General features: G+C 43.4%; 1 long non-coding RNA gene across 1 annotated transcript; it reads right to left on the reverse strand.

Moving 5' to 3' along the window:
• Positions 1-1,971: 1,971 nt before the first annotated feature.
• LOC147050584 (uncharacterized) lies at positions 1,972-10,361 on the reverse strand. Its single transcript, XR_015067289.1, has 3 exons — positions 9,709-10,361; positions 5,735-5,807; positions 1,972-2,287 (listed from the first exon to the last, which is right to left on the reverse strand). It is a non-coding gene; the product is annotated as an uncharacterized LOC147050584 (long non-coding RNA).
• Positions 10,362-23,892: the final 13,531 nt, after the last annotated feature.

Here is a 23,892-nt window from a genome sequence, read left to right on the forward strand (position 1 = left end):
CTCTGTAATTGGAACACACCCTCTGATCCCCCTTCTTAAAGAGGGGAACCACCACCCCAGTCTGCCAATCCAGAGGCATCGTCCCCGGTGTCCACGCAATGCTGTAGAGGCGTGTCAGCCATGACAGCCCCACAACATCCAGAGCCTTTAAGAACTCCGGGCAGCTCTCATCCACCCCGGGGCCCTGCCACCGAGAAGTTTTTTTAACTACCTCAGTGACTTTGACCCCAGAGATTGGAGAGTCCGCCTCAGAGTCTCCAGGCCCTGCTTCCATAATGGAAGGCATGTCGGTGGAATTGAGGAGGTCTTCAAAGTATTCTCCTCACCGACTCACGATGTCCCGAGTCAAGGTCAGCAGCACGCCATCCCCACTGTAAACAGTGTTGACTGTGCACAGCTTTCCCCTCCTGAGACGCCGGATCATGAACCAGAATTTCCTCGAAGCCGTCCGAAGTGTTTCTCCATGGCCTCGCCAAACTCCTCCCACGCGGGTTTTTATCTCAGCAACCGCCAAAGCCCCGTTCTGCTTGGCCATCTGGTACCCGTCAGCTGCCTCCGGAGTCCCACAGGCCAAAACTGCCCGTTAGGACTCCTTCTTACCAGTTTCCATCAGCGGGTTCGGTGATTGCCGCCACGACAGGCACCAACGACCTTACAGCCACACCTCCGGTCGGCTGCCTCAACAATGGAGGCGCGAAACATGGTCCACTCGGACTCAATGTCCCCCGCCTCCCCCGGGACGTGGGAAAAGCTCTTCCGGAGGTGGGAGCTGAAGCTCTTCCTGACAGGGGATTCTGCTAGACGTTCGCAGCAGACCCTCACAGAGCGTTTGGGTCTGCCAGGTCAGACCGGCATCTTCCCCCACCATCGGAGCCAACCCACCACCAGATGGTGATCAGTTGACAGCTCCGCCCCTCTCTTCACCCAAGAGTCCAAAACATGTGGCCGCAAATCCGATGACACGACTACAAAGTCTATCATCGAACCGCGGCCTAGGGTGTCCTGGTGCCAAGTGCACACATGGGCACCCTTATGTTTGAACATGGTGTTCATTATAGAAAATCTGTGTCGAGCACAGAAGTCCAACAATAGAACACCGGTCGGGTTCAGATCGCGGGTGCCGTTCCTCCCAATCACGCCCTTCCAGGTCTCACTGTCATTGCCCACGTGAGCATTGAAGTCACCCAGTGGAACGATGGAGTCCCCAGAAAGAGCGCTCTCCAGTAATTCCTCCAGGGACTCCAAGAAGGGTGGGTACTCTGAGATGCCGTTTGGTGCATCGACACGAACAACAGTCAGAACTGCAGCGGATTACCCTCCTCGAAGACACTGCCAGGACAATCGAGGGCACCTCCGACAGCTCTTCGCTTTGGCCTGGACATCCACTTTTTGATTTCCATATTATGTATTTTATGTGCCCTCTTTGCATCCATTGCAGCCTGGTGATCCTGAAAGGTGATCCTTCCATCTGTGGTTCCTTCTCAAGGTTTCTCATTTTTCCCCTGGTAGGGTTTTTTTGAATTTTTCCTTGCCCTTTTTGGAGCTCAAGATCTGGGGATGTCAATTGTTTTTCTTTGTGAAGCCCTTTGAGACTGCTTGTGATTTAGGGCTATACAAATAAACTTGACTTCACTTGAAATAAAAAAAAATCAATAAAAAAATTATATTGCCTTTGACTTTTTCAATGCTATAATCATGTCATGTGAGATTAAAATTAGATTTTTGTTTTACTTCCTGCCAACGCGCACGGGCTGGCCAACTGTTTCCTGGAGGGAAAGACCAAGTTCCAGCTCTGGTCCAACCGACTTGACGTATGGTGTCGCGGTACAATCGTAGATTCCCTTCCTTAATATGTGTGTATATATATATATATATATATATATATATATATATATATATATATATATATATATATATATATAATTTACAATTTACAAATTTACCAATTGTTTATTCCTAACAAAGGGCACTAATACAGGCCTGGGTCCCGGGTCCCTCACACTAAAACTCGTGTGTTTTTGTGACCACCAAAAGACGACACATTCTTCCGGGTTGCCTAGTTTTAAAGATACACAATATGAATATTAAAACATGCAAAACATTGTGCGATGATTGGTCAATGGCCATCTCCTCCCCGTCGAGGTGTTATCACTGTAGTCAGGCGGTTGGTTTTTTTCCTCTCGAAGCCCAACCACCTGGACGTAGTGTTGTTCTTTGTTCTCGTCTCTCACCAACCTTGAGGGGTTATCGTCCGGTACTCCCTTCGTCCGGTACTCCCTGTCTGGGCCTGTTCCACAACACAGTTCATGAACAATTAGCCGCAACGTCACTAATGGCGTTCCAAAATAGAATTGCGTTGGACCTGCTAAGGAACATGGTGTGTGTGGAATGTTTGGTGATGCATGTTGTACTTTCATCCCAAACAACACGGCACCAGGGGGCCGACTGACCAAGGCGTTGGAAGGACTAAGGACACTGAACAAAAAAATCTAGTGTGTGGATTGGGACATAGCAACTTGTGTTAAGTGTTGATCGCAAATTGGAGTCAGATCAATAGCTAAAATCCGTATCCTAACACTTAGAAAACAACAAATTTCATTACTAAATGTTGTCTGAAGAATTGATTTTAATTTTAGCCTATACCAAAATGTAGTTTTACATTTACATATGAAACTGTTTTATTACAATGGTCAAACATTTTAAACACAGAATAAAACCAAAGAATAACAAAAAAAATATCAAAGTGTCGTGTTATTTAATTTGAGGTCAAATTTTTAATTATTTTTTTATGTATTCGTCATTGACTGTTTTGACTTCTGAGACCTTGCTTTCTCTCATTTTTCTCTTTTCACACATTGTATTTTAGGGGGAATATTCCTGGGTTTCCCCAATGAGGACATTCGGCTTTGCCTTAAGATTCAAAATTATTCCGTTTTCCCAAAGATGTCACACATGTATGTATCTCTGACATATTTAAGGTAGGCTGCTTAATATTAGAAAACATTCACTAAGAATATTGCATATTGCAATATCGATATTATTGCCATATTTAACATGCATGAAGAAATGACATCTTTATTAGGTGCAAGAAATATATTTATATTTATTAAATAAGACGGCTCTATCTGTTCTTATCCGATTAAGTTATTTAGTGTTAGTGATGACGCTGGATACTGTTCTCTTTCAACATGGAGATTTCACATAGTATTTCAGGTTTCACATGACTGGTCAGTTAGATTAATGCATGCAAACCCATGTGAACTTATTACACATCTTTTACGTTCTGCATTGCATGTATCGGTCTCACAATTTTTTTATGTACATTATGCAACCCCAATTAAAGTCTTTCCTCTGTAGTAGTAGTAATTACTTGATAAATACATGAATACATGACAATGTAAATAGTACCTCTTTTGTAGAATTTTTTTCTCAAAGAAAATATTTGTTAATGTCTTTTTAATGTGACAATGTAAATAATAAAACAGGATTAAGGATATTAAGGCAACAAAGAAAAAAAAAACTTCAGTCTTAATTTTCTTCATTGTCATTGTTTTCTTCTCCATACTGTGTTCTCGGATCCAACAATTAATAAACTCAGCCACATTCGCAAGTGAACTCTGTCATCATACAACGTTTTGGTGTTTAACTGTGTCCATATGAGCTTTGAGTTTGTCAACCAGTACCTTTATTATGAGACACTGAAACATGTACATGTGAACTTTCCACAACAGTTAACTTTTCCGTGTGTCGTCACTGTCCTCAGCTCCAAATTGTAGAACGGGGCGAAGTGACTGCAGTTGTCTTTGGTTTGTTTAACTGGTAAACCTACAGCACATTTTCAGCGGTGAAACACAGAAGAATGAACGGAATATCGTATTGATCGCTTATTCAACTTGGGCTTAATTCCATGCCATTTTGGCACCAAACACTCATCCCAATTTCCACGACAGTAGCAACTTGCGTTCTCTTCTGGGTTCTCCCCCTGCAGTGTCCACATCACACACGCCGGTAGCATCTAGGTGCACTCCACCTTTCATTTGCCAGTCAAATTAAACACGTGCATATTGATCCAGTGAACAACAAAGCCGGACATTTTCAGGAACATTTCACCCCCCAAGAACTAACCCCCCCATCCCCCGGGCACCCAGATTGGGTGTAAAAAAGAGGACATGTCTGGGCTAAAGAGGACGTTTGGTCACTCTCGCTGGCACATTGACTGCAATCAGGAGTGACTTTGTGGCCTCCGATATACTAGTCAAAATCAAAACTTTGTAGACAAAATAGATGAGGTTTGCATTCATTTTCTATTTATGAGGTATGCAGTCTGATGAGAACAGTCTTAAGTCTTAGAAAGTCACAGAACCTACATTAACTATTTAAGTGATGTGCACAAGAGGAATGGCACCAGTGTAAACCTGTGTGCTCTTGGACACACGCTTCTCGGCCAGTCAGTCGGCATAAGTGTCAACCAACCCATGCTATCAAGTATTTGGTACAGAAAATGGATGGATGTTTGCCAGATTGAAAACTTAAAAGAAAATTATATTATTAATATATGAAATTACCTCAGGATATTGTTCAATTATTGTTGCTCCAGTATAAATCCAGCCTTTGCTCTTGCTGTATAATCTATGTTGTCCTAGTGTTTGTATTTATTTTTCTTCCTGCTTTTTTCATATACTTCTGCCTGGTTCTCTACATTTGATTCCTGCTTCATAAACCCTGTGGGACAGTGATTTGGGTCTAAATCTAGACATAATAGCAAACAGAAGTGGTGAAAAGCATTAGATGGATATGGTAGAACGTGAGTTGAGGTACGAACTTGTGTTATAAATATTGAACAAAAATGTTCCTGCTGTATAGTGGGTCCGAATGGGTTCATCCGAATTCACCTAATCAAAGCCCTCCTTAAATTCCCTGCTGATTGGTCGAAAAGGGGATTGAAGGAATTAGACTTTTTGAATACAAAAATGTGGCAATTTATGATGAGTGCAATATGCCTTTTTTTTTTTTCATTCCTTTTCTTTGTTTCTAAGACAATGCTTAATGTATCAATATTGTTCTCTGCCAAAATCCTCTGACAATCAATCATAATCCTGCATACCTTTGCAAAAGACAAAACAAAATATATAATACCCATTATATTTCTTTCACATGCATTGTGTATGCAAATCCCCACTGTTGCACACACTGGCTAAGTCATTATGGTGGTGTGTGCTGGCAAGGAATCAAACGTACACGCAAGCACATACAGACTCACACAGAGACAGACAGACAGACAGACAGACAGACAGACAGACAGACAGACACACACACACACACACACACACACACACACACACACATACTGTCTTGCATGCTCACACCTCTTAATAAGCTGTCTGCTTTCTCATCGAGTTTGTTTCCTCGCTCGTCATGCTAATTCAGGTGTCATCATTGGAGAAAATCATGTGCCCTATTTTTTCTACAAATTATCACATCTATCTTTTAGTTTAATGGCAAAAAATAGGGTCTAAATTTTTGTTTTTGCTGACAATTTTAAACATGTTTCATCTCCAGTGTACTGCATCAAGTTTGTCAGTTGATAATGGATTGCAAAGGCCTATTTACACAGGCATTTTCGAACAATACATCCATCAATACATTATCTACTGCTTATCTGGAGTTGGGAAGCAACAGCTTTCACAGGGAATAGCAAATTTCCCTCTCCCCAGCCTCTTCTTCCAGTTCTTACAGAAGGTATTCTCAGGCCAGCCAGACGACATAGTCCCTCCAGCACGTCCTGGGTCGTTCCCGGAGTCTTCTGCCTGTAGGATATACCATAATATTTTTCCATTGAAATATAGAAAACTCCGTGACATCTAGGCCTTTACTTCCCCTCGGCAGGTCAAGAGTGTTCTCAGGGAAAACCTATTCTTTTTGCTCAGTGGAAGATAGATCTGACATCACCCCTATACAGTAACTAGCTGCCATTTAAAGTTTAAATATCAAAAACAAAACACTTCACGAGACTATTCAGACCCAATATAGTATAATTTCAATTTCTTTTCATCAGCCACTTGAGTTTTAATGACAAACTGACCCACAGTTGTTTGCAATTAATCGCCAATAGTTATTTACTTTGAAAATTCATAAATCCATAACTTGCTAAGAGTACCAGTGCTGTTTTTCTTTTTCCATTTTCTCTTGCCTAAGCAGGCACTCGTTTAGATTACTGAAACAAGGCTTCTTCCAGGACCAATGGCGTTGTTGGTGTTCCTTTATAGACAGCTTTTTGCCCATAAAATTAAAGCAGAACAAGTACATTTACGGGTTCTTTTCAAGTTAAGCTTACATTTTAATTTCATCCATGTTCCTCATTATTTCTTCTGTTTTTCTCATTTTCAGGTAGACGGTGGAAATTTTGGATTCCCACAACAGTCTTTTTTTGTCTTTGTTCACAACATTGTTCTTTTAGCCGCAGATTCAACATCTTCTGCTTCTTAGGACAACCGCAAAAAGCACAACCAATTCCCAAGTTGCACAAGAAATTTTTAAATATTTTAGGGGTGTACGATCACATAGAAATAACAAAAAGCATTCAAAAAAACTGCTCTGGGAAATTATAACTGCTAATAACAAATTGTTCACTGCTACGTCCATTAATGTTCTTGTTCAAATGATCTGATCAATGGATTGAGATTTGGACAAATATCAAATCAATCAAAAACTTTCTCCAAAGCATTTTCAGGTGATACGAGAGTTGTTCCACCAGGTACTCTTTCTTTCTCAACTGAATTGGAATCCAATCAACTCAATGGATGTCAAGTGAAACAAAACTTTCTCAAGTCTCAAGCTCATGCATGGCGACAATGGAAAAAGGCCACCATATAATTATTTGGAAGTACAGTGGAGCCTCGATTTTCGAACACAATCCATTCCAGAAGGCTGTTCGAGAAGTGAATCGTACGAACTCCGAATCATGTTTTCCCGTTACAAATAATGATTTTTTTTAATCCGTTCCAAGCAACAACAAAAAAAGGAAAAAACTTCTTTTTTTTTCATTTGCGTATTTTTGTCCGATCACGCAACTGCAGCGCACCGCCGAACGCTCAACCATAGCGTGTCACCTACCGCCCAACTGCACCACGCTGGTCGCATTATTGTGACAGAGCGGCCGCTGAAATTTAGAGAATATTTCAAAAGTCCTGATGTACTTTCTAAAATTTAAGTGGACCTCAGTGCGCAGGAAGTTTAATTTTGTCCGATCGCGCAACTGCAGCGCGCCGCCAAACGAGCAACCGTAACGCGTCACCGACCGCGCAACTGCACCGCGCTGGTCACATTATTGTGACAGAGTGGCCGCTGAAATTTAGAAAAGATTTTTAAAGTCCTGATGTACTTTCCAAAATTTAAGTGGACCTCAATTTGCAGGAAGTTTAATTTTGTCCATCGCGCAACTGCAGCGCACCGCCGAACGCGCAACCCTAGTGCGTCACCGACCGCTGCACTGCACCGCGCTGGTTGCATTATTGTGACAAAGCCGTCGCTGAAATTTAGAAAATGTTTTTAAAGTCCTGATGTACTTTCTGAAATTTAAGTGGACCTCAGTGCGCAAGGAACTTAATTTTGTCCGATTGCGCAACCGTAGCGCGCCGCCAACCGCGCAACTGCACTGCGCCGGCCGGGCGCTCACTGTCGCATTACTTTAGGAGCGTCTTTGTGTTTTAGGATGACTTTACTGCTCCCACTTGCTTCATTTGGAGGCATGATTAGAGTTGATGCAATCCTCAGAGTAACGACAATGTAATAACGAACGGAGTCAGTCGGCTCATCTCGCGAGGTACGACAACCGAATTTCGTCCGACATTCGAAGCAAAAAAATCTCAAATTTTTTGTTCGAATACCGAATTGTTTGAGAACTGGGACATTAGAAAACCGAGGCTCCACTGTAGCTGTTAAAAAAAGAGGGTATAGCAAAGCAGAAGCAATTGAAATTAGTTGACTTGAAATGAGGGACTTCCTGAACACACACACACACCATGCGGGATATGAGTTTAGCCTCGCAACTTCATTTAGGCTGAGACAAGGTGATAATTAAAGTCACAGCCTTGGTTCTACTTGCATCTGTTGTGTGTGAGTGTGTATACATACTTATGCATGTGCGCTTTGGTGTGCATGCGAGTGTGATGCTTTGTGAGAGAAATGTGTCATCCATCTGGTGTGTGTGGACAGGAAGCCACAGTTACACACTTGAAATATCCCCATGTTAACAAATTATTGAAATCATGCAACATTTATAAGTTCCGTACTCATACTTATCGATCCATTGTTTTACGGCAATATTAGAATACTCATGTAGAGCATTTTTTAGCTGCTCCTGATACACACTTCCTGGAGTGTGATCCTCAGAATGCAGCTATTTGCCCTGAAACAGGCAGTCATCCTGATTCGATACTCCTCAAATGATTCATTATCTCTCTGTTTTTCTTGAGCAATGGCAGTATAATTTGCTTCTCGTCTAAATTTGTCTCTGGTGCGTTCCATCAAGCCCTGAACACGATGTTGTAATTCCCGACTATCATGTTCCAAAACATGTTTTTGTTCTTTTGGATTCCAATCCCCCCTGATGCTATGCCAATCTCCTTTGATAGCGGTCATCCATACTTGTTGAACCTCTATCCCATTAAGATGGTAAGATCTTCTGAGATCCTCCCCATCTGTTGTAAAAATTCCTCAACATCTATCTTGTGTGATGTGATGCCTTCAACGGCTTTTTTCACGTCTTCCTGAGTCCATGTTCTATGTGGATAAAATTGTGGATAACTCATCATTTGTATTTGGATTAGCTACTTCAATCATGGGGTATATATTGTATTCATCTTCCCCTTCCTCCTTGATCTCTATCTGTCACAGGAGAAAACACTTTCCCCATGGCTTTTGAAAACTCCACTCCCTGCTTTCCTCTTCCCCTCGTGGCCTTAGAATTTTTTTGTGGTTATTTTTTCTTTTATTTCTTATCTTATCCTGTAACACAGTTATCACTTGAGTATTTAATCGGCCGTTAAACTCATATTTGGTTTCCATGAGTTAAGGTGTTTTGTTTTACCAGGATGATTTAACTCAACAAATTTCCAATCTTTACACGGTAGCGCTTGTTTAAGATCCTTTTTGTTTATTTTTTTGTTTGATAGTTTACTCTTATTTTGACCCATCTTAAAGTCAGTGATTCACCTAGGGTGACTATACTGACTTCTACCTGAACAGGGTGACAATTACACTCTGCTGGAGGTAATTTCCAAGCTTCTACCACAGAGTGGCGGGAAATTCTTGCCTCTGCTTCCTCAACCAGTTGCCACTTCAACAAGCCTGTTCCAATGAGATACCTAATCTCCAATCACTCTTTTATGCACACACACACATACACACACACACTCACTCACTGGGGACTTTAAATGCGTATGGGACGCCGCTGTAACCCCAGTTTTTTTAGAATAGACTACTCTGTCTCTCTTCACTTGATAGTGACGAGTATTCTCATGGTTTTTACGGAATTTAAGTGTACCAAACACAGGACCTTGTCCCTTACTACGGAGTTTAAGTGTATTAATATAAAATGTATTAATAAACAGGACACCATCGCCCTTCTTTCGCTTGTCACGCAACTCACTTTAAGTCGCGCAACACTCACACAAGCACACACAACAAGAGCGTGCTCCACACACTCACCGAAAACGGTATCACGTCAACCGTCAGCTATCCAGACGCGGAACCGAGGCCCAATAACACACTAATATTGAAGAGAGAAGATGTTTTCAGTTTCTTGCAAGGAGAATCGGAGAGCTGTATGGTTCGCTCACAATTCCCTCTGCAAGGAGAAATAGGAGAGACGTACGCTGGTCTCAACTACATCCAATTAGCTCTCCCATCAACCCCACTTTTATTTGGTTTGAGGTCCCTAAATTACACAACTCTAAGGGGTGGGGAAATCAGCACTTGTTTACATGTTTTCCTTGCAGACTCTCTGCAAGCAGACATTAGCAGATTAGTTCTTTTGCACGTCATTTCATCATATCATCTAACAGCAGAAAGGTCTTCTTCTGTGTTTTCCTCTTGTCGTCGGCTTGAGATCAGCTGGGGCCAAGCAGAGGCAACAAGTTTTGGCTCCTCTGCTCCTGTTTCGTTTTCACAACACACTTTCCACAGCGATCACAAATGTATAATAACACATAATAAATCATAATGAAATATTACTCTGATACCCGGTGTCAACGAGGTTGCCCTCAGCCCCGGAGTCCACCAGGGCCGTCAAGGTCTTGAATCCCCCCCAGAGAGGAGGAGCGGGGCCTGCAGCGTGAGGGTACTGCTTCTAGGAGAGCCGGTTTGGGTCGAGCTCACACGGATCCCCCCACACCGTGTAAGCTCTGGCCTTTTACTGGGCAGGTGTTGATTCTGTGGCCTCTCTCCCCGCAGTACAGACATAGGTTCTGTGTGATCCGTCGCACTCGTTCCTCTCGGGATAGGCGGGCGCGTCCTAGCTCAGTGGGCTCCCCGACTCCGGCCCCTGCCGAAGCCGGCGACGTACAGGATGGCGAATGGGATCGATCGTTGCCAGCTGGAGATGGCTCCCGTTCCCGGTGTCGGGTACGCAACCGCCGATGCGCGCTGCTAGGTCCATCGCCTCCCCAAGGGTCTTTGGGCGCTCATAAAAGATCATGGTGTCCCGGATCTCTTCTGCCAGGCCATGGAGATAGGCGCCCACTAGAACGTGGTTGCAAGCAAGTGATTGGTCAGGACAGGTGGCGAGCAGAACGTGGTCAACAGCGGGCAGATGATCAGGGCAGGCGGCGGGCTAGACGAGATGAGTCAGCGGACGGAACAGGTCAGCATCGGCAGTCAGACGGTTGAGAGCAGTGAGCGTACGGGTAGCATCACGGGACAGACTGACAAGGAGAGTCCTGCTAGTAGAATAGCCCAGTCACCAAGCCAGTCGCAGGTGTACGTGATTTGGCTCGATTGGCGGGGTGTGGATGTGTGTGTGACAGGTGGAGTTACCAGAAGGCTGGACGTGACAGTATGTCCTCGTAATTTTCCTGTAATGCAATGGGTGTGTGGACTTTAAACCCTACAAGAGACACACTGTTGTGGCTCCAGAATTTGCAAAACTGACAGCTGTTTAATTGTTGTGACTATTAAGTGTATTGATGCACGTGGTACCTCAAGATGACCTCAAGTGGAAAAACACCCTCTGCCACCCCTCTGCCTCTTATTTAAAAGAATAACATGCAAATTCTCCTATGTATTTTTAGTTTTTATATTTTTTTGCATACATGGCCAATAGCCATGGTGAGCCAGCTGACATGGCAAATGTTGTCCGATGTCCAATCTGGGCATGCACCTCGCTGACTGGCATCCAGAGTTATACCACCAGTTTAACAAATACCTATAGATATACAGTAATCCCTCGCTACTTTGCGGTTCACCTATCGTGGCCTCAATCTATCGCAGATTATTTTTCTAAACAAGTATTGTAGATAGATTCGCAGCATCACAGATTTTTTTTTTCTTATTTTTATGCCTCACTCACACACATCCACGTTGTCATATGCAGGAATGAAGCACACAAGACAGGCAACAAGACAGGCAAGTGCACCCCTACACCTTCAGTAACATCGGGTGTCACTTGGAGCACGGGGCTTTCTCTGCCCATTTGACACTAATGGCCACTGGAAACATGTTGATCTCTGTCCTTGCAGCTGATTGGCTTAGCAATTCTAACTCAACTTTATCTCAGCCCCCCGCACTGTATCCACTCCGTCAGCGTCAACATATTGGCAGCACCTCTTGCACTTCATGATGCGCGCGCGCGCGCGCGCACACACACACACACACACACACACACACACACACACACACACACACACACACACACACACACACAGCACTATCCCAGAGTGACCTGTACATCAACAAGACATTTGAAGTCAAGGGCTATCTGGGGAAAGACCAGACACTTGACCTTTTCCACCGGATGTGTATTGCTGAATACAAAGCTTGGATATCCACATTTTTAAGTGCTTATAGATTGGCGATTGTGATGAATATTCTTTCTTCCTTTGGAGAGATGCAATGTGAACACAGAGTAAGAATAATTGGAGAGATGATCACGAGATTTAACAAAGAAATACACATTTCTTGCATACGCATTAGCTGTTGTAATTCTTCTTTCGCTTTACAGTGCAACCAATAACTTAGGTCAGCCTTGCCAAGAAAGGATTGACAAGTGCCACCTCCCAGAGAACTTAGACCTGCATACGGTCAACACCACCATGGCTGGTTTGATGGTCAACTGTACAATCTCAAAAAAAGTGCATTGTTTATTTTACAAAATGAGCAAGCTGTTCTGAAGCTGAATTGTTAAGTTTCATAGCAGTTGACAGTTTACAGCATTTTGGCATAGAATATATCACACAGCGTTTGGCATTCAAAAAAATAAACAATCTGAAATTACTGGTTCTGCTCTGACCTGCTGGTGAAACATTGGGTTTTTGTATTTGTTCATCTCAACTTCCCTGTCCAGCTCCTATACATTGATTGTAGGATTGTATTATACTGTTAGCTTCTGTTCTGTACCTGATTTCAGTTTTGTTTTTTTAGGCATTCACTTTTCCACTTCATTCATCCCTGTTTCTTGTTCAAAGAAGTCTGGTTAAACCACATATAATAATGTGGTGGAACATTTACATTGTACGTTGTTGACTTATCAAAACTTGTTTTGTGGTAACTACTGTATCTGTGTTTTTAAACATTCACCAAACAGTATAAAACAGTCTCCTTGAAAATAAACCGAGAAGACAGGGGGGTGAAGAAAGTCCAAAGCAACCGCCTCAAAAACTGACTAAAGACAATACGGCAACAACGGCCTGCAGCACGGACGAGAACTGACTAAAATAACTGAACAGAATAGACTAGAATGACTGAACAAAAAGACAGAGACAAGACTTTTTTTTACACTCTTGATCGAGCTCAGTCATTTATTTCATGTTCAAAAATTATCTTTGTAGAGCTATCATAAGTAACAACGGATGCCTGGACAACATCCCCCCCAAGACTGTTGCACATGCTTGGCCCTATCGCAATACACACCCTGACTGACGTCTTCAACCGCTCCTGGTCCTCAGGGAAAGTCCCACAAGCATGGCGAGAAGCCGATATCCGCCCAGTACCGAAGGTAGGCAAAGACCTGCAGAGACTGGATAGCTATAGACCGATTGCCCCTCACATCAATGATCGGGAATGTCCTAGAAAGAGTCATCACCAACTGACTCTGCTACCTTCTGGAAAGCCAGGGGAAACTAACACCTGTCTAGTTGGGGTTTCATAACAAAAGAAGCACGGTAGACCAACTATTAAGATGATCGCAGACAATCTCCGATGGTTTCCAAGCCTCGCCAATGAAAAGAACGGTATTCACTTTGCTAGTCTACTCCAGAGCTTATGACACGGTGTTAGGGTTGAATAGATTAGGTTGATCATATTATTATGTTGGAATGTAATCTGTAATAATTAACCTAAACTTGTCCTGTCTTAACAAAGTAGTCGAACAAAGTGCTAAGATCCTTTCCACTGATTGACCAACTGTAGAAGACGCAATCAAAGTTGTTCTGTCTACTCAACATCGTAAAACAACCCCTGCTATGATGTGATCAGAGGCCAGGGGTTTCACCCCCATCCTGCCCACTCACACCCCCATCCTGCCCACTCACACCCCCACCCTGTTTCTCTCAATAAAAAGGCTCTTGCAAGAGGCCCGAGTCAGACCTCATTCGATCATCGCTGTATGCACAGCGACGAATGACTCTCCACTTGCAAGTGTTTAAAAAGGGCATACTGTCTCCCGTTGTGGTTCTTGCAAAAATAAGTTAGACTCAGAACATCTCTAACACACAGTATGGCGAGAAGCCCTGCTACTCAAGATGACTGACAAGGCGATCTCAGTGAGGTTCCTAAGATGGATACAGGCGTGGCGCTGCTCTTGTGTCTCTGTCTATTCTGTGTCTTGTCTATGCTGTGTTTTGCAGCCTGAAGGAATTGCGTGTCACCTCATCCAATGAACAGGCACGCATGAGGATAAATTCACATGCTAATCAGAGTTCTCTTCTGACATGCTCCGGTGTAGGTACCACATCTACTCGGGTGTTCAGATCAGCTTGGAGTCCTGACACTTTTGATGACGTCACGCTATATGATTGGCTGGAAGGAAAGTACGTTGGTGTTTAAGATTGTCTGGTTGGTCTGTTTTGCGGGAATGGGATTGTAGTTCAAACATGGACGATTTTTGCGAAAAAAAACCTTCTAAAACCTATGTGCACTTTTTAAAGTTGGTGATTATCTAACTTATTGATGCTTTTGATGTTTTAAAAGGAAAATGTAAAATTTGCAGCCACAGCTCTTAGTGCCATGTTGTAATGGGGTTCTTTAATGCGGCATGGGTTGTATGGTCGATGTTTTGAATCGGTGGTAGGAGACTGCCTGATTAAAAAATAACATCACAATAACGATGTATGTTTTTCAAAAATAATGGAACTAACTTGGTCCAAAAGATTTGTATTTATTTCCCAGACTGTGAATAAGAATGGTTCTAGCATAGTTTTTTTTGAAGTTTTCTTTGCAAAAATTGTGATGTCATCAAAAGTGTTAGAACCTCGAGCCAATCGGAACACCCGAGTAGATGTGGTACCTACACCGGCAGTGCAATACTCTATGTGTAAACATGGCCATATTCAGGGCTTTCATGTGTGTGGCCACCCAGGCCACCACTCTGGCTCCACCAGTGCCACACAGCCCTTCAATGTCCCCCAAAAGTGCTAACATAATTATTTCAAGGTTTTATCTGTAAATCATAATGGTGATTGGTCTAAATTGAGGAATTATGGCACACACCAGCAGGAGGCAGGGAGTGCCCACACAATTGCAGTACGTACACTTGTACCTTGTTATAAAAAAAAGTTGTTATAATAATATGAGTTCTAAAAACACATTGACAGTATTGTACCTTGTTATATTTTTTTTATAATAATAAGAGTTCTAAAAACACAGTTACAGCATGTACACTTGTGCGTTGTTATAAAAAAGTTGTTATAATAATAAAAGAGTTCTAAAACTGTATTTACAGCATGTATACTTTAGCTACATCTACATATTGAAAGTTCAGTCCAATTTAACCAATCAAATTTACACTAAACTTTCTTACATAGGAGGTAGTGGGCCGGTGGAGGGGTGCCCTCACCTGACTTGTGTGCGGGCAGCATTGGATCGAGTCTCGCTCAGTGACAGTGTACATGCGGGTGTGATTGGTTGATCGTCTCTATATGTGCCCTGTGACTGGCTGGCAACCAGTTCAGAGTGCAGTCTGCCTTTCATCCGATGTCATTTGACAAAGGCTCCAGCACTCACCGTGATCTTGAACAGGATGAGTTGTGTTATTAATGGCTAGACCAGTGGTTCTTAACCTTGTTGTAGGTACCGAACCACACCAGTTTCATATGCGCATTCACCGAACCCCTCTTTAGAGAAAAAATCTATAATTTTTATTTAAATTCAAGACATAAATGTATTTTACTGGTGCACAAAATGAGCCATGCATGATCATCACCTTGTTCAAAGAACAAAACCAACACAATTCATGAACTCACAACAACTTACAGACCTGCAAATCAGTGTGACTTCTGCCGTTGCCTTTGTGAGACCAGTTCAGATATGCGTCATTGCATTTACATGATAAATCAAGTGTGTTTGGACCTACAGAGTGGAGGCTATGCTGAACCCCTGAGACCGACTCGCCAAACCCTTAGGGTTCGACCGAACCCATGTTAAGAACCACTGTACTAGACAAAGGAGGTAAACATTGGCACATATGTAAATATGGTCTATATGTAAAAATGATGCCAGCACTAAAATTCACACCACTACATGACTTTTTAGTGATTTGGGGACTTTTTGGGGATTGGATTTACAACCAACTGGCACATTCATTCATTTCTGAGCTCGCTTTTTTTATTTTTCATCGCAGCCCTTCAACATCACAGAGTACCGACTCATGACGTCCGAAGTTGAGGTCAGCAGCACCCTATTTTCAATGTACATAGTAATAACTGCTCCCCCCTCTTGAGATGTTGGATGGTGGACCGGAATTTCTTCAAAGCCGTTCGGAAGTCATTCTCCATGGCCTAGCCAAACTCCTCCCACACCCTAGTTTTTGCTACAGCAACCGCCGAACCTGCATTTCGTCCGGCCATGTCAGCTGCCTCCGGAGTCCCACGGGCCAAAAGGGCCCATAGGATTCTTTCTTCAGCTTGCCAGCATTTCTTTGCACCAGTGTTTGTTGGAGTAATCTCGGGAAAGCCTTGGCCTGCCAGACCAAGGGGCCTTATCCTTTACGCCTTTAAACTAAATGCTTTCTATTTAATTCAAGGAATGTCTTTTGATCCCCGTCAGCCTTATGTTTCCTTCCTGTCCTTATGTTACTTTTGTGTTTGTTTTGTAAGAAGTCTTCACTAACAATGAGCAGGGCTCCTTTGTATAGGCAAGATGTTCTTTGTTTAGTTTAAAGGGACTTCATTCCTTTTAGTTAACTGTAGCTTTGATTGATAGATTGTTGTTGATCGGAACTGTTTTTCTTTGTTAAATGTTATATACAGTTTGAAGCAGTCACATATAAGCTATCCCATATTTACTCAATGTTTGGTTAAGGAACTGTATACCAGTTACCTCACATTTACGTAACGTGTTGAAATGTTGAGGTAGGACTAGTTACTCATTATTATTATGTGTTGTGTTAGTTTACTAAGAAGATAAACTTAGCAAGGACCACTTTTTGGTTCTTTTATCACAAACAGGGTATTTTAGGTTGCATTACCTGACATGTTTCGGCATGAACTTCCGCCTTCATCAGAGTGTCATTGCTGTAGTTGTGACGCGTCTTTATCAGCTGATCGATGAATGAAGGCGTGACTCACCTGTCAGATTTGACAGATGAGTCACGCCCTCTGCTCTCCCTTCACCTCTCCAAAATGCTGCTCCAGGTGGTGGAGAGCATGTAGGCTCCCTCGTCTCTGTTGATGGTCCTCGGGCCTCGTTTACGGATCTCAATGGCCTCCCTGATCCAACGCTGATGTTTATTTTCTTCGGTGCGGATGACTCTGGCCTTTTCCCAGTCCATGATGTGGTTTTCTCTTTTACAGTGGTCAGTGATGGCTGATTTGTAGTGTTCATGTTCATCTTGCTGTTTTATTGCTCTTGTTTGTCTTATTGCTGTCTCCTTCTCACACTCCTTTTTGTGTTCCATTTTCCTGGTGATGAAATTTCTCCCTGTCTCCCCGATGTATGATTTATTGCATGATTTGCATGGTATCTCGTATATGGAGTTGCATTTATTTTCCGGGTTGATTCTGTCTTTTGGGTGGACCAGTATCTGAAAAGAGTAAAAGAGAAAACCACATCATGGACTGGGAAAAGGCCAGAGTCATCCGCACCGAAGAAAATAAACATCAGCGTTGGATCAGGGAGGCCATTGAGATCCGTAAACGAGGCCCGAGGACCATCAACAGAGACGAGGTCAGGTAATGCAACCAAAAATACCCTATTTGTGATAAAAGAACCAACAAGTGATTGAAAAAGGAAACAGAATGAACTTAGTAAACTAAACTTAGCAAGGGTTTAGTTGCATTGTTCCACAGGTAAACGGCATTCAACGTGCTTCAAGTTATCTGATCACAGTCGAGAAGGAGTCAGCCACCCATGGAGAAGACAACTGGTTGAGGGAAGAGAACAGACTCTGCAATCCCGAGGGCCGACAAGTGCTAAATCACACTACACTATATTCCTTAGCTAATCAGCATTGCTACAACCACTATCTCCCCTCCCTTTAGTGTAGCAACGCCTCTGTAACCAGGGCAACCAAAACATTAAAAAGAGGAGCACGTGGAGGAGGAACTCAGAACTGATGGAGATTGTAACTGAGCTTCCTTTCTCTATCGTTCTCCTCGCGAGTAAACTCATCCTGGTTGTCTTCTCCTCTTCGTTCCAGCATGTGATTTAATGTCTGATCATATTTAGACCTGACAGTGTTCACAAGCAGGTTCGAGGGTTGCCACCACGACAGACCCTTACAGCCATAGCTCCATTCAGCCGCCAACAATGGAGGCACGGAACATGGTTCACTCATACTTAATGTCTCCCGCCTCCCCCGGGATGTGGGAAAAACTGTGCTAGAGTTGAAGCTTTTTCTGACGGGAATCTGACGGACGTTCCCAGCAAACCCTCACAATACATTTGGATCTGCCAGGTCAGACCAGCATCTTCCCCCACCATCGGAGCCAACCCACCACCAGGTGCTGATCAGTTGACAGCGCCGCCCCTCTCTTCACCAGAGTGTTCAAAACATGCGGCCACAAATCCAATGACATGACTACTAAATTGATCATCAAAATGCGGCCTAGGTGTGTCCTGGTGCCAAGTGCACCCATAGACATCCTTATGTTTGAACATGGGCTGAACCGAGCCATTTTGCTGAAACGATCAACTACCATGAGGACCACCGTGTTGCCCTCGGACGGTGGGAGACCCGTGAAAAAGTCTATGGAAAGGTGAGATCATGGCTGGTGAGGTACGTGCAGTGGCTGGAGGAGGCCGGCCAGAGATCAGTTGGACCTCTTACACCGATTGGAGATGGGACAGGCTTTGATGTACTCCCAGATGTCGTCTGTCATCATTGCCCATCAGAAGCATTGCGCTACCAAGAACAGGCGAGATGGGATTTGTGCACCCACTGTGGATTAGTCAAGCTAAATCAGAGAGTATGGACCAACAGTAAACTGATGACGCGCACCGAGATATTCATCTACAGTGCATACATCATCAACAATGAATCTTGGATCACATACTCAAGATAAGAGATTTGCCGCCACACATTCCACATGTGAAACCTCAGACGTATCCTCAACATCAAATGGCAAACTCAAGTGCCCAGCCCTTACACACAACGATATAATTGGAGAGGACGCTCTCAACAGTGCCACGGTAGAATGTGGTCATGATGGCAGGAGGAGCACTTGCTCGCCTGAGTTTCCGCAGAAAGTACAGGCGGCGCTAAGCTTTCTTCGCCAGTGACGCAGCGTTGGTGGTCCAGGAGAGGTCTTCACTGATGTGCACCCCCAGGAATTTGGTGCTACTCACTCTCTCCACCACAGCACCGTCTGTATTGAGTCTCATCGCCACCGGTGATGAGACCCACCACAGTCGTGTCATCGGCATATTTCAGCACGCGATTGCTGCTGTAGGTCGCAGTGCAGTCATGCGCCAGCAGGGTGAAGAGCAGCGGACTGAGTACGCAACCTTGAGGGGCCCCCGTGCTCAGCGTGATGCTGTCGGAGACACTGTCGCCTATACGCACTACTTGAGGCCTTTGACAGAGGAAGTCCAGAAGCCAGTTGCAAAGGGAGGTACTGAGGTCCAGCTCGTCGAGTTTGCAAATGAGACGCTGTGGAACAATGGTGTTGAATGCAGAACTGAAGTCCACAAACAGCAATCTCACATACGAGTCCCTGTTCTCCAGGTGGGTGAGGGCAGAGTGGAGGGCAGAGCAGATGGCATCCTCAGAGGACCGATTGGGTCGGAAGGCAAACTGGAAGGGGTCCACGGTGGGGGGAAGAACAGATCTGACGTGCGCCAAGACAAGCCGCTCAAAGCACTTCATGACGATGGGGGTCAGTGCCACAGGGCGGTAGTCATTGAAGCAGGAAGGAGCAGGATTTTTCGGCACAGGTATGATGGTGGCAGCCTTGACGCATGACGGGACGACTTTTGAGACTGATGGCCGCTTCATCTAATCGAATTCCATTAAAATTTAAGAGAAACAATAAGTGGGAATGAATCGCCAATAACCATTTTCCACAAAAAAAAGAGGGTTACTGATCCCCCCCCCCCCCCCCCCTTTTTAAGGTGGACTAAGAGAAACTGGACTCAATTGTTTATTTTTCACATGCAAATTCATTGGACAGTCTGAAGGGGAAAGGAAAACCAAACTTGACTAATTACTTTCACTTTTGCTGACTGAAACGTGTGTTGAATAGCTTTATAATCAAAAGTTGTATTTTATTATTTTTTAAGCGCTTTTTGTTCAAGTGTTGTCATCATTTCTCTCTGACTGTAACTGTATGGAACCTCAGTTGTCAAGAGAGACTAAAAGCCTTTGGCTTGAATATTATTGAGGCCTCCATCTGTCACGGGTCATTAATTTGATCTTCCCACCATAATAAGGTCAGTGACACCTCAGCCTTTCATAATTGTCTAATTACTCTGTGTCTTGGACTGCTCTCATTCAAATGAGCCAGGGAGGTAAGGATGTATAAACTAGGATCTTGGTGTGTATTTCTTTAAAACATGCTTGAACAGTAAGAGGCCAGAGCCAAAGCAGTTGAGAGCCTCAAAGTTTACTCTCGTGATTTTGCATTTTAAAGTCAATTTAACTGTGTCAAACTGAAGTGACAATTGTAGTGTCCTCTCCTGATCAGTTTTCTACTTTGATAACGGATGGATGGATGGATGGATGGATGGATGGATGGATGGATGGATGGATGGATGGATGGATGGATGGATGGATGATGGGTGGATGATTGGATGGACGGACGGACAGGGTTGGTTAGGTGGCTGGATGGATGGAGTTTAAATGTCACGTAAGTCAGTGCAGTAAGAAAATGTGCCCATATTGTCATTGCCAATACCCCACTCCCCTCCCCTTCACTGATTCTCCAAACCTTATGGATTATTTTTCCCACTCGCTCTCTTTCTTTTGAGCAGAGTATCTTTCCCTTGGGAGGGGGATGCCATGAGTTTAATTGCCGCCAGGTGACAAGGAGCAAGGAAAAACAGAATTAACCTTGTCAGCTCAGAAGCGTCCCTTAGTTCGTTCCTTATCCCTTGCTTTAGCCAATGCATCAATTAAAGTTAAACCACTGCAGCTTCTGGTTTGAGCAGGCTCAGGTGCAGGTACACAAAGAGACAGAGCAATATGCTGGATTTAAAGAGACCAAAATGGTGAGACTGACAGCAGAGATGATGGAGAGATCAAAACAAGACAATGATCCAAAGGAAGATAGACTGACATGCATGGCAGTTACAATGGACAGGGGGATCAAGTGGGATAGACCCATTGCAGGATTACGCTGAGAGTATAACGGTTGAGACAGATGCAGCAATAGATTTGCAACAACCACCAATGTGGAATGTGGGAATTGGATTTAAAAGGATATAAGTATAATGGAAAAGTGGGGAAAAAGTTAGTATTTTCTCGTTTAGAACGTGTAAAACAGAATGAAATACAAATACAGCGAACCCCCGACAGTTTGTGGTTTGCTCATCACAGTTCGGCCAGGGGTGTGATTTATACTCAGGAGCGAATTATGTGTGAAATTATGAACACATCTATATGTAACTTCACGTTATCTTCACACTAAACCGCAAGAAGGCACTCTAGGCCTGTTTTAATAATTTCAACATTGGCGGTAACTTATAAAAACAACTGAGAAGGGCTTAACAAGAATGGCACAGAAAAGAAAATCATATTCTGCAGATTACAAGCTGCACGTAGTAAAATATGCAGCCGAAAACAGTAATCAAGTAGCAGAAAGAAAGTTTGAAGTTATAGAGAAAATTGTAAGGGACTGGCAAAAAGCGGAGGTTACTCTCACTGAAATGAAAAAAAACAACAAAAAAGCCAATCGCAGGCTAAAAGCTAAGTGGCCACAGCTAGAGGAACGTGTTCGCACATGGGTCCTTGAACAACATGCTGCCGGGAGAGGCTTGCCAACAGTGCAGTTGCGTCTCCACGCTCGGGTATTTGCCATCGAAATTGATATAAATGACCTGAAACTCGGTTTTATGAATATTAGATCGCTTCATACGAAAGCAGTTCTCGTTAATGACCTCATCACGGAACATAATCTAAATGTATTTGGTCTTTGCGAGACCTGGTTAAAACCTAATGAACTGCTACTACTTAATGAGGCCTTGCCTCCAAATTTTGTGAGCACACATGTGGCGCGTCCTCGAAAAAAGGGTGGGGGTAATTGCCCTCATCTCAGATTCCGATCTTAGATTTACTTAAGGTATCAATTAAGGTATTTAAAACATTTGAAGTTCTCACTGTCCGATCCACCACTTTACCGTCATTTTATCTTGCTGTTATTTACCGTCCACCAGAGGCTTACTCTGGCTTCCTGGATGAATTTTCTGAATTTGTGGCTGATTTAGTGACAAATGCGGATAATATACCGTAATTTTCGGACTATAAGTCGCTCCCGAGTTTAAGTCGCACCAGCCATAAAATGCACAATAACGTGAAAAAAAAAAAGATATATAAGTCGCTCCGGAGTATAAATCGCACTTTTGGGGCACATTTATTTGCCAAAATCCAACACCAAGAACAGACATGAACCAGCAACAACAGGCTAAACGATACGGTATGCTAACGTGACATACACAAACAAGGAGCTGAGAACGGGCCTAACGTAACATTCAGAGTTATTCAAATGAGTATTACATTAATAACACGTTTATCAAACCATCTGTGTCACTCCAATTCATTAAATCCATCGATCATCCACAATGCCGCGTACACGCGCCGTTGGACTCGTCGTGATTTGCATTTCTAATTATTCCACAGGCCCATATAATGATATATAAAGTATATTTCAAATAACTATCATATAGCAACAATATTATCAAACCATCTGTGTCACTCCAAATCATTAAATCCATCGATCAAATTCCTCGTCTTTTGTCAACAAAGCCGCGCGTGCAACCTGACGTCAGCTTCGTCGTTATTCCACAGATCTAGTATATAACTATATTGTAGCGTTAACAAAGTACAAGCAAAGACGTGGGTTTGGTAAACGGCTCTTTATTTAACAAAACAACAGTTCAACAAGCCAACAACTACTGAACTGTAACGATAAAAACATATACAAGTTGCTACACGAAATTAAATACATCAAATAACTATAACATAAACAACAACTTTTTCAAACCTTCTGTGTCTTCTGTCTAATCATTAAATCCTTCAAACTCTTCATCCTCCATGTCACTGACAAACAACCCCGCTACTGGTGCCTGTAGTACGTGGGGCCCTTCGTCATCTCCATCGCTGACGTCAGACTCCTCGTCAGTTTCAGTTGCACTTATTCCATCTTTTCTCAATCCTGACAGAATGGTTTTGAGTGTAACCGAAGCCCATGCTTCCAATGACGTCCAGGAATGTTGCATGTCGCATTCTCCCGGTTGCCGTGAAGCTGTGCTCTCCGTCCATCATCCACTGCTCCCACAGGTTACGCAGAACTGCTTTAAAGCTCCTATTCACAGAGACATCAAGTGGCTGGAGTATTTTAGTGCAGCCTTCAGGGATGATGGCAGGTATGGAGTTGAGGTTTTTTAATTTTTTTTTTTTAACTGTGGCATGATCGGCGCTCCATTGCTGTCTATCACAAAAAAGTACAAAAGCGGTCATCCAGTTTCCCATTTTCAGGCTTGTTGGTGTTGATGGAGTTCAAAGGTCACAGCTCTGCAATCCTTCTGGGTGGGCGGAGCTTGACATGAACTCACAGGTGTGACTCCACTGGCTCTCACTGCTCAAGTTCAGTGCTTTGCGTGCACTAAAGAAGCCATCCGGATGCTTAGTGTAGCATTTTTTAAGCCAATAATTCTTTTCTTGATTCATCCACCCTTTCTCATCCACGGCGACTGCAACAGAGGGGGATTGGATTTTTGGCATCATTTTTCGTTTCAAAATGACCATTGGTGGCAATTTTGAGCCGTCTCCGCAACATGCCAGCATCACTGTCAAGTGTGATTTTTTCA

The sequence above is a fragment of the Syngnathus leptorhynchus genome, chromosome 9 (genome assembly GCF_054491065.1).
Source record: "Syngnathus leptorhynchus isolate UIUO chromosome 9, UIUO_Slep, whole genome shotgun sequence".
Classification (NCBI taxonomy): Eukaryota; Metazoa; Chordata; class Actinopteri; order Syngnathiformes; family Syngnathidae; genus Syngnathus; species Syngnathus leptorhynchus.